This window comes from Cydia fagiglandana, chromosome 9, assembly GCF_963556715.1.
Source record: "Cydia fagiglandana chromosome 9, ilCydFagi1.1, whole genome shotgun sequence".
NCBI classification, from domain to species: Eukaryota; Metazoa; Arthropoda; class Insecta; order Lepidoptera; family Tortricidae; genus Cydia; species Cydia fagiglandana.
The window spans coordinates 10,059,657-10,072,290 of record NC_085940.1 but is presented as its reverse complement, the minus strand read 5'-3'; the positions used below and the strand labels follow the sequence as shown (position 1 = coordinate 10,072,290).

General features: G+C 35.8%; 2 protein-coding genes across 2 annotated transcripts in view; both read right to left on the bottom strand.

The window, feature by feature from the left end:
• Window positions 1-1,990, bottom strand: part of LOC134667341 (voltage-dependent calcium channel gamma-3 subunit) — a 65,529-nt gene extending 63,539 nt beyond the window's left edge. The window contains exon 1 of the mRNA XM_063524699.1: window positions 1,762-1,990. The gene's annotated coding sequence lies outside the window, so the exon portion shown is untranslated. The remainder of the gene's footprint in view (window positions 1-1,761) is intronic.
• Window positions 1-12,634, bottom strand: part of LOC134667338 (lysophospholipid acyltransferase 7-like) — a 470,374-nt gene that overhangs the window by 214,819 nt on the left and 242,921 nt on the right. The gene's annotated exons all lie outside the window — the stretch shown is intronic.

Below are 12,634 nucleotides of genomic sequence, written 5' to 3'. Positions count from 1 at the left end.
GACTGTACTGTTGAAATTATCCATGTCTCAAAATAGGCTGCAATTACAAATTACGGTTCAATAAAGGATTTCCATTACAAGATAAAACTAAATGCCCAAATTGGAGCTCAAAGTGAAAGTACAACCAAATTCTAATTAAAACTTATTTCATTTTATATTACAATTTTGAAGTGGCAATTAACGTCCTGTTATTAATTATGAAATGTTTCGACGTTGTTAATATCCACTCGACTTTTAGATTTGCTAGTCTCATAGGACAATAATAGTATATTATACCTACGTATCCTTGCAGTTTATTTAATGAGACCTTGTTAAAATAAGTAGTAAATGGGAGCCGATACCGAGCTTTGCTAGGAAAAATAAAAAATTCAAAAAATGCTCGTTTTTCCAGAGATTAGACCTAGCTAGATCGATTTATCGCCCCTGAAAATCCCCCTATTACAAATTTCATCGAAATCGTTACAGCCGTTTCCGAAATCCCCGAAATATATATATGTATAAATAAATAAATAAACCCGAATTGCTCCTTTAAGGCCAACTTGCACCAACCCACAAACCCGGGGTTAAGCGGTTAAACCGTTAATCTAATGTCAAATTGTACTGGTAACCATGGCATATACTTAGATACCTTTTACGTGTTAAAGTTACGGATGGTGACTGCATCGTTACTAAACTGCGAAGACACTGTCATTTGCATTCTCCTTGACAAAAAATATAAGTGAAATCACAACGCTGCAACAACGGGAAACGGGTGAATGTCAATTTTCTTATAGTCAGACCAATACAAGAATAGTCTGCAGCGATTTTGATAGCCCACGCAGTGCAAGTGTCATTTTAAACTTCTATGAAATTATGACGTATAATAACACTTGCACTGCATGGGCTATCAAAATCGCTGCAGACTTTTCTTGGTCTAACTCTAAGAAATTGTTTTGCCGCATTGCTGTCGCGATTGTTACTCATTTTGTCATGGATATTGATAGTTGTAACGCCAGTTTTCCGTTGCTGTCACGCTACAGCAGTAACGCTGCAAAATGTGACGTTTCTTCAAACAAATACGTCACTTTTGACACTGACACATCTAATCCATATCGTTTCTAAATCTATTAATTGGCGTATCTTAAAGCTCGAATCGGGCCGTTATCCTATTATTTTATAAAGCTATTATTCGTCTATCAGTGTCAAGGAAGCCGCGTACTTATTATTTTTTTAGGCCCCTTTGGAAATACAAAGGAGCGAGAAAAGTACGAGGATTGTCATGTGTCAACCGGAACTTAACAAGAGCTACACTTAGGTACCTCAGCTTGGATTACTTGGCTAAGATACTACAATTATTTACTAAAAACGTATGTTTTTTATACATATGTTTGTTAAGAATAAAAATGTCACGTTTTGCATTTTACCCAACTACGGAAAGGGTTATGATTATATACATGCATATGTATCTATAATATATTATTTATAGGTATTTTTGTGACAAGCGCCCCACAGTAACGTCAAAACTCGATTAAAGTGAATGCGGTGTCATAATATTACTTTATGACACGACTAACATAGGTATAATTTTTTTTAATTTTTTTGATAGGTTTGCAGCATTTTCTACAAAAGCTGCTATCTGTTAAAGTTTTTCAGACGTCTTGTTAATTTTTCAAACATGTTTTTCTTCTGAAAAATAACATGAAGTTTACATTAGCACAAGGAAAACCGCGCGACCCGTCGTAAGTTCTTATAAAAATAATTAAACATATAAATATTACTCACCATAAAATTCTGGTAAAAATCTCAAAAAGCACTTGTATAATCCTTAAAACTGTTTACAACACTGTCATCTCACGTATACACTAGCACGGGTGTGAACGTAAAAAGATATTTATCTTCATCCGTCCTGTGACTACGTAGCTCGAGCTCGTACCCCGCAGTCGCTACGCCGTAGACGTGCGGCCCTCGTAGCGGCGTAGACACACTGGAGTAGAACCACTGCGAGATGATGTACCGAACATCGCCGAGCGTCCCCGAACGCGCCCGAGACTTTGTAAGCTGTGATTGATATGAAATGAAATGTGAGGAATGAGTAGTTCTATGGAGCCCTTTGTTTTGAGGATTTCATTTTTCTCAGCTCAAGTCCATATATAAATAGGACTTTATAGCGGTTGCAAAACATTCCTAGAGATTGTAGGTATAAGGATGCATATGGATATCGGTTGCATCATGTAGAGTAGCTTAAAGGGTTGAAAGGTTTAGCGCCACTTGCACCATCCCACTAACCCGGGGTTAATCGGTTAAACCTGAAGTTACCAGTACAACTAGACACTGGGTTAACGGTTTAACCGCTTAACCCCGGCTTAGAAAAATATATACCTGACGATTCCGGGCATGTTTTTAAAATAAAATTCACTGTAATTCGATCTTCTCCTAATTACTCGTTTTTATTTTTTCAATAAAAATCCTGATACATTTTTGACGTCAAACGAGTTTAAACTCGGACAACAAAAGCTTAATGTAACAAAAAATCGGTGAAGTGCGAGTCGGACTCGCGCACGAAGGTTTTCGTACTTTTACGCAAAAATGGCAACAAAATCACGTTGGTTGGACTGTAGAAGTCCAACTTACATATTTATTGCATTTTGTTTTTAGTATTACAATGTCAACAGAAATACATCATCTGTGAAAATTTCAACTGCCTAGCAATCACAGTTCATGAGATACAGCCTGGTGACAGACAGACAGACGTACAGACAGACAGACGTACAGGCAGACAGACGAACAGCGGAATCTTAGTAATAAGGTCCCGTAGAAACGGGTCCCCTTTGGGTATGGAACCCTAAAAAAATATGGCGCGGTCCATTTACACCTCTACACTCTCGCTACACCTGCGTTATTTTGATATCGTTGATTAGAAAAAAGCAGGCGTTCCTCGTAAAATACACATTTCGTTGACAGAGGACAGGTGACAGGGTGACACGCAACAAATAAAGGGTATCGAATGCTGTTGTATGTTTACTTTTACAACAGAACTCAATAACGAGTGGCAGATATAATACATTAAGGGCCCGATTCGGATTTTGAAATAGACATCTATTAGATATCTTTTAGACATCACCAAGATACGATAACGATATGTGTAAGATCTAACCTGTCAAATTTGACATTTGCGCGATTCTGGACTTCTGGAGGTACTCTTGAACTATTCCCACAGGATATGACTTAGAGATCCCATTCACATCTAAAAGATATCTTACTCTATCTGACGTAAAAGTGACATTGGTTGCCCGAATTGTGCTGCAAAAGAGAACTAGTTGATATCTAAACTATAAAGTATCTAGAATGAATCTAGTACGTGTCGTCTCTTGTGAATATCTTAAAGTTCGAATACGGCAGTATCTTAATGTAGCGTTTGCGTCAAATTCGGTAGTTCTGATTTTTTGCAAACTTGTTTCTGATGTTGGCTCAATGAATAACGCCTTCCTTATGCACACTTTGGTGACACACTTCCCGATTCTAACTTTAAGATACGTCAATTAATAGATCTAGAAACGATATGATGTGTCAGTGTCAAAAGTAACGTTTTTGTTTGAAGAAACGTTACATTTGACACCCATATCGTTTCTAGATCTATTCATTGACGTATCTTTAAGTTCGAATCGGGCCGTATGTCACAAAAGTGTGCATAAGCAAGGCGCATTACGTAGGTAGGTACAAGCTAACTTTCAAGTGGGTAAATAGAAGTTTTTTTGTTTATTGTGAGTATATTTTTTAATAATATATGAATTATGTATTGAGCGCCGCTGTTCGGTCAAGCCTAGGGTTGTAAAAAAACATGAAAAAAAAACGTTTTTTTTCTGGAGTACGTTTTTTTTCAAAAGTATGAAAACTCACAATTTGCAAGGCAGTTAATACTTTTATACGGTTGTTTTACTTGTTTTAAACTTTATGTTAACCATTAAACCAATTTAATTTAACAACTTTGATTAAGAACAACATAAATGAAATCTGTAGTGGTAGTTATCGCAATTTACTGTTGGCAACACCAACGCCTCACAATTTAAAATTGCAATCTGAAAATATTTTGTCTGCAATACAAGAGGAACCAGAAACAGTAATGGACAACATAATAGACTTAGACGAGACAGAAGAAGAACCAGGAAATTCTGATGCTGACCGAACTAGTGTTGATAGTGCTGCTGATAAGTAGTTCTAGTGAATAGGTTTAAAGTTCTTTTTGCATTTACTAAAAATAGTTTAGTTACGTAACATAGACATACTGTACTGACATACTTACTTTAATGTACTTAGTTTTAAGTTATTTATATAAATAAATCACGAAAAACCGTTATTGTGGCATATTTTTGTTCATCTGAAAAAAAACCTAATTTAGAAAAAAAACCATGGTGCCAGGTTTTCTTTCATGTTTTTTTTCATAAATTTGAAAAAAAAAACATTTGGTTTTTTTTCTATTTGCAACCCTAGTCAAGCCAGTAGCCAAGTAGTTTTGGTAACGCAACATGTAAGCATCCGCGTTACCTACCAAGTAGGTGGTAACTTTTATAATAACACGGAACATACGAGAGGCTTTCGTAACTACACGCGCGCGTTGCGCTTATGAAATCAAGTAGTCACGTTAGCGACTATGAATTTACTTTGCACCTTATTTCATTTGAAAAAAGGTTCATATTTCTATGCGTTTTTATGACCGTAACTGTGCCAACTCCACATGTGATTTTTAAAATATTTTGTTAGCCTTACTTGTTTCTTGAAGATTATGCGCACAATACTACTTAATATTAACTACTAGCTATTTGTGCAGCAAACAACATAAATAGGTATATAGTTTAAAAGTACACACCGTAAAATGTAAATATATATTTGACGTCGACTGCACATCCTACAGTCTGTTAGTTAGTTTAATCTAACTAATATTTACTACTAAACTAATGTTTATGATCGATTATAGAGTACCTATATCTTAGTGGATATAAGCAAACGGAGTAGGAATTAACAGGCGTTCCTCTCTCTCGAAAATAGGCGGCCAATGGTCAACTGACGTTTATCTGACATGGCTATTTTTACGTTACGTATACATTTGACGTGGCCCTCTCCCGCAAAAATTATCAGACTGTTTTGTACCGATAATTACAGACAAGGCATCTCCGTTTGGTTACATCCTATTTTAGGCCCCCCCCACATCTGGCGTCTTTCGAGCGTCGGCGTCTACAATTCTATGGCCGACGTCATTTTCCATAGCGCTGGACCGACGCCGACAGACGCCGACGCTCGAAAGGCGCCAGATGTGGGGGGGCCCTTAAGCTGATTGCTGTTCGAATGCCAAAAAGTCACATTATTTTATACTGCTCATTAAATCGATTATGTTTTCATTACAGTATGGTAACGCAAATAACATATCTGCAAATATGTTTACGCGTAATAGTAGAATATAAATGTGCAATAATGTAAAAATATCTTTGATATCGACAGTACATACAGCTCATTATGCTACACTCGTAGCCGTAACATAAGCAAATGATTAGCGAGTATTGAATTATTATTGGCAAGGCATCCCACTCAAAAGGGTAAGGTGATTACGCCCGCGGTAAAGCTGTACCTTTACTTAGATTATTTGAGAAATGCCAAGAATGTCTTCATCTCTCTTGGGGCCAATACAAAACTTCGTGTCAGGTGCGTGGCAGGTATTGTGCCCCTTATTGTTAATTACTGGAGATTTATCTGAAGAATAGGTAGTGTAGATACATTTCAATGGATGAGTCAGAAGTTGACTAACTGCGGAGGTTTAGAAGCTTAGATGGATCATCAGTTCATCAGTAAATACATGGTTTGTTCTTTACTAAGTCTTGTGAAGTTCATTTTAACTGTGAGCACTTGGTTCGCGTAATTATTTACTTTGCTGTTAACTGTTCGAAATATTAATAGATTGCTTTTCTCAACGGGTAATGTAATAACGCGCGACGTCTGATCACGCGTATGTCATGTAACTTATATATAACTATAAGGAACACAATATACAATGAACTGTCAACATAACAGCATTTCAATCATTAAAACTTTAAACGTAATTTATCTCGAAACTCAACTTTTAAAGTTACATGAGTTGCGCGTGACACGACAAGGGAGGGGTATGCGGAGACCACGTATTTCCACTTGCTTCGATCCTAACATACCTCTGTCGCTTCCTTCACTTCCATAAAATTCCTCACACACGCTCGCCAGCTCGACTCGGCCCGCATTCATAATATAACATAGGTATATTAATTAGGATTATCTACAAAAATTGTGTTAGAGGTTTAATTTCTGTCAAATTACCTTCTCACTGTAGGTAATCCTGGCCGACGGCATATGACATGTAAATGTGGTTGACGTTGTTGGTTACTTTATCTTGTTCTTATTTTTTGGTGCTAAACCAATCATCAAATTGCCTTCCGATGATTTTAAAAGCCAAAAATTAGCCTATTAATAGGCAATAGAATTTAACTTTTGTCCAGTAGCTGTCAAGTATGATTCATGTAACCGTCAGAAGAAATTAACGTTCTCGCAAACCCCTACTTTCGAAACAAATTGTACGAGTGTTTACAATTGCCTGCCCATTGAAACGTGAAACACTCATCAGAATTTAAATCACAAAAATGCCGAGCGACTGGCTTTTACTGGTCCAATATAAAGCCGCACTCGGGCCTTGTGCTTGTATTAGATCATAACTCTGTACCAGAACATTTATAGTATGTACCAAACACTACTTGAAAACTATATCTTATAGCTTGTTAGTATCGTTATTCCATTTAAACTCATTTTAAGTGGGAAAAATACAGTGTACAAAAATTTTAACCACGATAGGTTTGGGATTCGGAATGGGAGCACAAAATGGAAAGGATTAAAAAATATTCCAAGAACCTAATTTACATTAAGTATGTGAATATATATTTAGGTAGGTACCATCACCATCCTAGGGTCCAATAAAACTATATCAAATATAAATTTCATTATACTCGGTTTTAAAACAGCTTAGTCGAGTTTATGAGAGCGCCTGCGCCCGATTAAAAACAGAAACCTAAAATTCATCCAAACTTTAAAAAATTACATCGTAAACCGCGCTTTAATCAAAAACGACAGCTGTCAACTTCACGTGCCTCTTGTAACCAGGATTTTATTATTTTTACTTAGTTTATGGTGGCGAAGGAAGAGCTTCATTTTAAAGTTTCTTCAGTTTTATCTTAGAGTTTTATTTTTAATCCAAATATCCGTCTCTTTAGTAACGAGTTTTCTTGACAGTGTTCTCATAGAAAGGCACCAAAGATGAACACATATACCTACCTAGTTAATTAGGTACATCTTTTTACTAACTAAGAACATACTTAAATCGTATTGAAAACTAAGCTCATACATATTTACATTTATTTTTAATATTTTACTTGATCCGACCGCTCTTGTTGACACTTACGAGCCAACAGGAGTGGTAAATTCTCCATACAAACGTACTCGACTGTTTCCTCCGTGATTTTTGAAGCTAGAGCAATGATTTTTTCAACACTGATTAGTATTGTCAATATCTGTGTCGGACCGTTTTGTTTTTTTTTTTATATTTTTGTTTTCTAAGGCGCTAGAGCCCTTCAAAAATGGCCAAAATGGCCCAATTGACTATGCCGCAATGAGAGGCGTTGTATTCAAAACTGATATCAATTAGCCAAAAAATCAAAACGGTCCGACACATATAATTTCATAATCATTTAGATTTCTAAATTTGGTTACGATTGGTTAAGTCTTGGAGGAAGAAACAGGCGAGTACGAAACCTCGATTTTTGATATTTTTAGCCTAAGCTGCAGTTGTCGTCCCTATTGCACTAACGTCGCGGTTACGTCCCGTCAGAGCGACGGATATATTCACCTCGAAATCTCAATATTGAGAACGGGCTTAGCTCCTGTTTCGTCTTAAGATCATGGCAGCTTCCTGAGAGCCTAGAGTGGTCGTCGGTGATAGGCGGCTGTCAAACCTTCGTTTTGTCGACATTTCAGGTCGACATCGTTGTTATGCGACACCAAATAGCTGATTAATACACAGTAGTTAGCGCACGCACTGATCTAGTTAAGATAATGCCTGTATTATTTCGAAAACACCTAGTATTGAATAAATTAGTATAAGCAACGGTAACTATTAATCATCCGCATCTGCCCCTAAAGTGATGACCCCGAGTGGAGTCCCCGCGGGGATCGAAGTGCATGGTTGCAACTTTACTATAGTGATAACCTAACGAAAAAAATCAAGAATCACGTCGGGTAGTAGCGGGTGAGTAAAACTTAGACTTTATATACTTATTAGGTATTTATGCATGTTAGTCTGTAAGGTATTTGTAATATTGGGCCTTGTTGCCTGATTTAAATTTTAAATTAAAAAAACGTACTAAGTGCTAATATATCGTGATAATAATCTGCTGACCCGGCATAGTTATTTTCTTTGCATCTTTTTCCCAATATCAGAGACGCAATTCACGCAACGCAAGACTTCAAGCAGGACTTCAAATGAATAGTACCAATACCACAGAATAGTTAAATAATAGTACTAAGTACAGAAGACTCAGTCTCTAACAAAACGCGTCTGTTACGATCAGCACAGATATGGCCGCTAGGTGGCGACAGCGCCACTCGCGGCTTATGGCAAACCCCAAAATTGGGGCCGAATGGATGTACTTTTAGCTACCTGTAGCAAAGCGACGAAATCGCGGAGTGAGACACGCCTGCCAATACTAAACTACTGACGCAACTTGGGTACGAGATACATCAGCAGAGCAGATTAAATATGTTGAAGAATACATATATATTTACTTGGGTTTGCTTTAACCTATTTCACTGGAAAGAGAAGAAAGTGAACGCCGGATCTAGGAAAAAGCTAAAAAAGCAACCTCCCATTGTTAGTGAAGCGAAAACGCGTCAACAACTCGCGTCCTGAATAACCTACAGTCCTTGACACATTCATAACAAACTGACCGGATGAAGCACTCAATCGTTGTGGAGATCAAGGTACATTATAGTAAAAAAAGTGTAAAAAAAGCAGTCATATCGTATTGTTTCAAACGGCTCTTTTTAACAATATAAGATTAGCTACGTGTTAAAATCCAGTCAGTTTTGCATTTACTTACCATATTTAGATTCACATGAGTCCTAGAAGGTGAATATCGGACTCGCATCTCACGGCACTCGACAAAGCATTAAATTTCACACATAATTTACGTTGAATAGAGGAGCAATTAAGCGAACAGTTGGGGTGTCTCATTGAAGTCTTGTGGTTTTTGCTGTCGAGAAACGCTTAAAACGTAAATTATATTAACATTATTGATTCCAACATAACTTTACGTATATTATTTATTACACAAAGAATTCGTTGAAGATAAAATCATCATAAAATCAACTTGATCTCCATGGACTTGTATATTTTGATATAATTGAGCACCATGTCCTACAGGTATTAGGGAAAAACGAAGTAATAAATTTAATACCGTGATTAGCGAAATTGTCCTAAGTATTTTACTGAATCATTTATTTTTATCGAGACCCCATTTTTACAGTGGTATGTTCATTAAACCAAGGAACCTAAGACGTATTTCACAATATGATCTATTTTAAATATCAAAACATTCAAGAAGCGCTAAAATAATTTAATAAGCTGCGTGTCGTCTCATTTAGGCTATTGTGTGTGAAATTATTCGTTTAACTTCGCAGCTTTTCATGGTGAAAAATAAAGTAAAATTCCGTATTGTTGCAAAAGACCTAGTAGATAAACAAGAAACTTTGCAGGCCGAGTTCATTGCGATAATATTTAAAAACATTGAATATAGATTATTTTCGACTAGTATACCTAGTAGTTGTACCTACTTTTTTAGTTGTAGTTTATAGCTTTAATTTTAGTTTATTATTGTAATATTGTACTTAATGAAATATAATGAATGGGTTTATACCTTAATAAATTACATTTTATTTATTTATTTTAGAATTGGACTACCTATTATCAATTACCTACCTCTATCAACTAATTGAATTACATTTAACGGCAATGTAGCGCATCACTATAGTTCGTTTTTTTTAGCATTAGAAAGAACTTCGCAGAAGTAAGCTTGTGGTTCCAAATCCGGCACTTTTAGCGGTAATAATTTGAAGTAAATTATATGTACTAACCGTGCTACATTAGATAATTCAATAATTATTAACAATTAAAGAGCCTGATAAAAACTGTACGCTTACTTCTGTGGAGTTCTTTCTAATGCTAAAAAAAACGAACTATATGCAGCAGTATGCATTTAGGGATCAATGAGTCCACCTTACAATGTCGATATTGGTTTTGAATTTGGCTTTTCCATTAGTTACAAAATCTCCCTCACTTGCTCGTTGTTAAACCGAGGTTTCCGCTCAATCGTCCATTCTACGTAGGTATGGTAACAAAATTGCCGTGGCAGGGTATTATTAAAGTATTTAGCATAGAGCTTCCAGGTCATTTGTGTCCATTAGGGTATCCACTAATGGTAACAGCCATGGGCCAGCGGAATGCTCGCGAAAATGGTTCCACTGCATTTAGCCCGGCAGCCTGTGAAAATAGTTTTTGCGTGAATGGTCCACTTTTAAAATAATGATCGTTAGTTTAATCTCTCTGTGAGCGAGTTTAAATTGTAACTAATTTCGAGGTAGACAATTGCCTGAACTTCATACTTAGACTTAAGAGTTTATTACGTTCGGGTGTCTTTAATTTTTCTTATCCATAAATAAACCACAAAATTTCTTAGATTATATAAGTATAAATACATAACTTTTTGTACTGAGACTGGCTGAAGTAACATAACAAATACGAACGATTCCGACAAAATACGATAGATAAGGATTATGCACTACATATGTGTGTTCTTGCACCGCACACTTGGTGCTGCGTACACAGCCACCGGGATTGAAACTTATTATTTTACGTGTTTAATTATTTGGTTACACAGGTATTCAATTAGGATTGTTCATTTTTTTTCAAATGTTCTATTTCGAAAACCATTTCGAGATATAAGGTTTTTAAACAGTTTCCGACATTTGCTGCGATATAATAATTGAGGATTGAAGATATTTCAACAAATATCCTTATGACCTTAGTTTGACCTTCTCCTGGGCTGAATGTAAAGTCATTGCATAATAAAAGTTATCGAACCATAGTAAATAAATCCGTCACTCACGTATTGTCAAAGTTATCATTGTCATCGATTGTCATAACAAAATTTTTCAGTTAAACCGCTGCGCTTGTTTGTTACAATTTGATTTATAATTAATACCTAAACAGATTTCATTGCTTAATAATATATCAAAAACCTTGTTCCTATGTGTGGGAATGATTCACAAAAATAATAGTTCGAATCCACGAAGACCTACGACGTGAAAGATGGTGCCGTGAATTAAACTTGGAATACCTACCTACTTCACGTGTTACACACAGTATTGCTGTGAGAATCACGTTGATGTAAGTATAAAATTAATATTAATTTACTACAATTAAGTATTTAAAAGCTCACTTTATTGGTAGGGTCGTGGTATCTATTTATTTTCTGTGGTAATGTAGCCAGAGTATCTAAAGGCAAACCGTTAAACAGAGATGGTGCCTACTAGAAAGAAGGAATATACAAGAATACATAGCCATACTCAAAATTCAGCCTGAAACTGCTTTAAAAAGATATAATTTCTAATTTCCAGGTACGCTGCTGATATCATGGTGGACAAGACTTAATAAAGAGTTGTGAATAATAAAACATGTTTTTGTTTACCTACTTTTTTATTAATTTGGGAAATATGTTATATATGTTTCCAAAAAAAATTGTAACTTTACATTAAATGTATGTTTATCATGTTCTGCACGAGCATCTGACAATGATGGCTTCTTGTTGACCATCCCGAAGAGAAGTGTATGGTTTGTTATTTACTCTGTTCCCAGGCATTATTTACGGTCGTAAAGTATTACGACGATTAATAATTAATATGACGTTCGTTTCAATACAAAATGCTCAACTTTGTTCTGGGCCCAAGTGCTGTTACATATCTCACAGCTGTATCTAAATAGGAATCACGATGACCTGAAATAATAGGATATAATTAGCAAAATTGGCATGTTCCTAATATAGTAGTATAAGTATGTAGTACAATATCCAAACAATGGTGACAAGCCGGTAGAAAGCACCCACTGGGTGCTAAGCTACCTTTAGCAATGGACGCTTGTAACGATTTTATGAATCCAATCTTCTTACAAATCAAATCAGTTAAAATATATATGATGTAGGTAACTTACATTTGTATTTTTGCTCCCTTGATTTCAGCCAAGTTATGGTTGGAGTTGGATGCTATATGGATACATACTCCAATAAAACTAAGTTATATTATATAACTTAGGCAGATTTCTGGAATCAGCTTTCTCAAATTTATAGCGTAGGTATTTTGAAATTAATGATTCAAAATAAACGAGTTTTCCATTCCAGACGATTGTTATTTATAGAAACACGTGACACTGACATTGTCGACAGGTGACATTACAATCAATTGACAATGACAACTATTTTTTTAATGCTTGTTGTTGCTTGTGCATTATCCTAATCAGCCGACGACATGTAATTTACGAGAA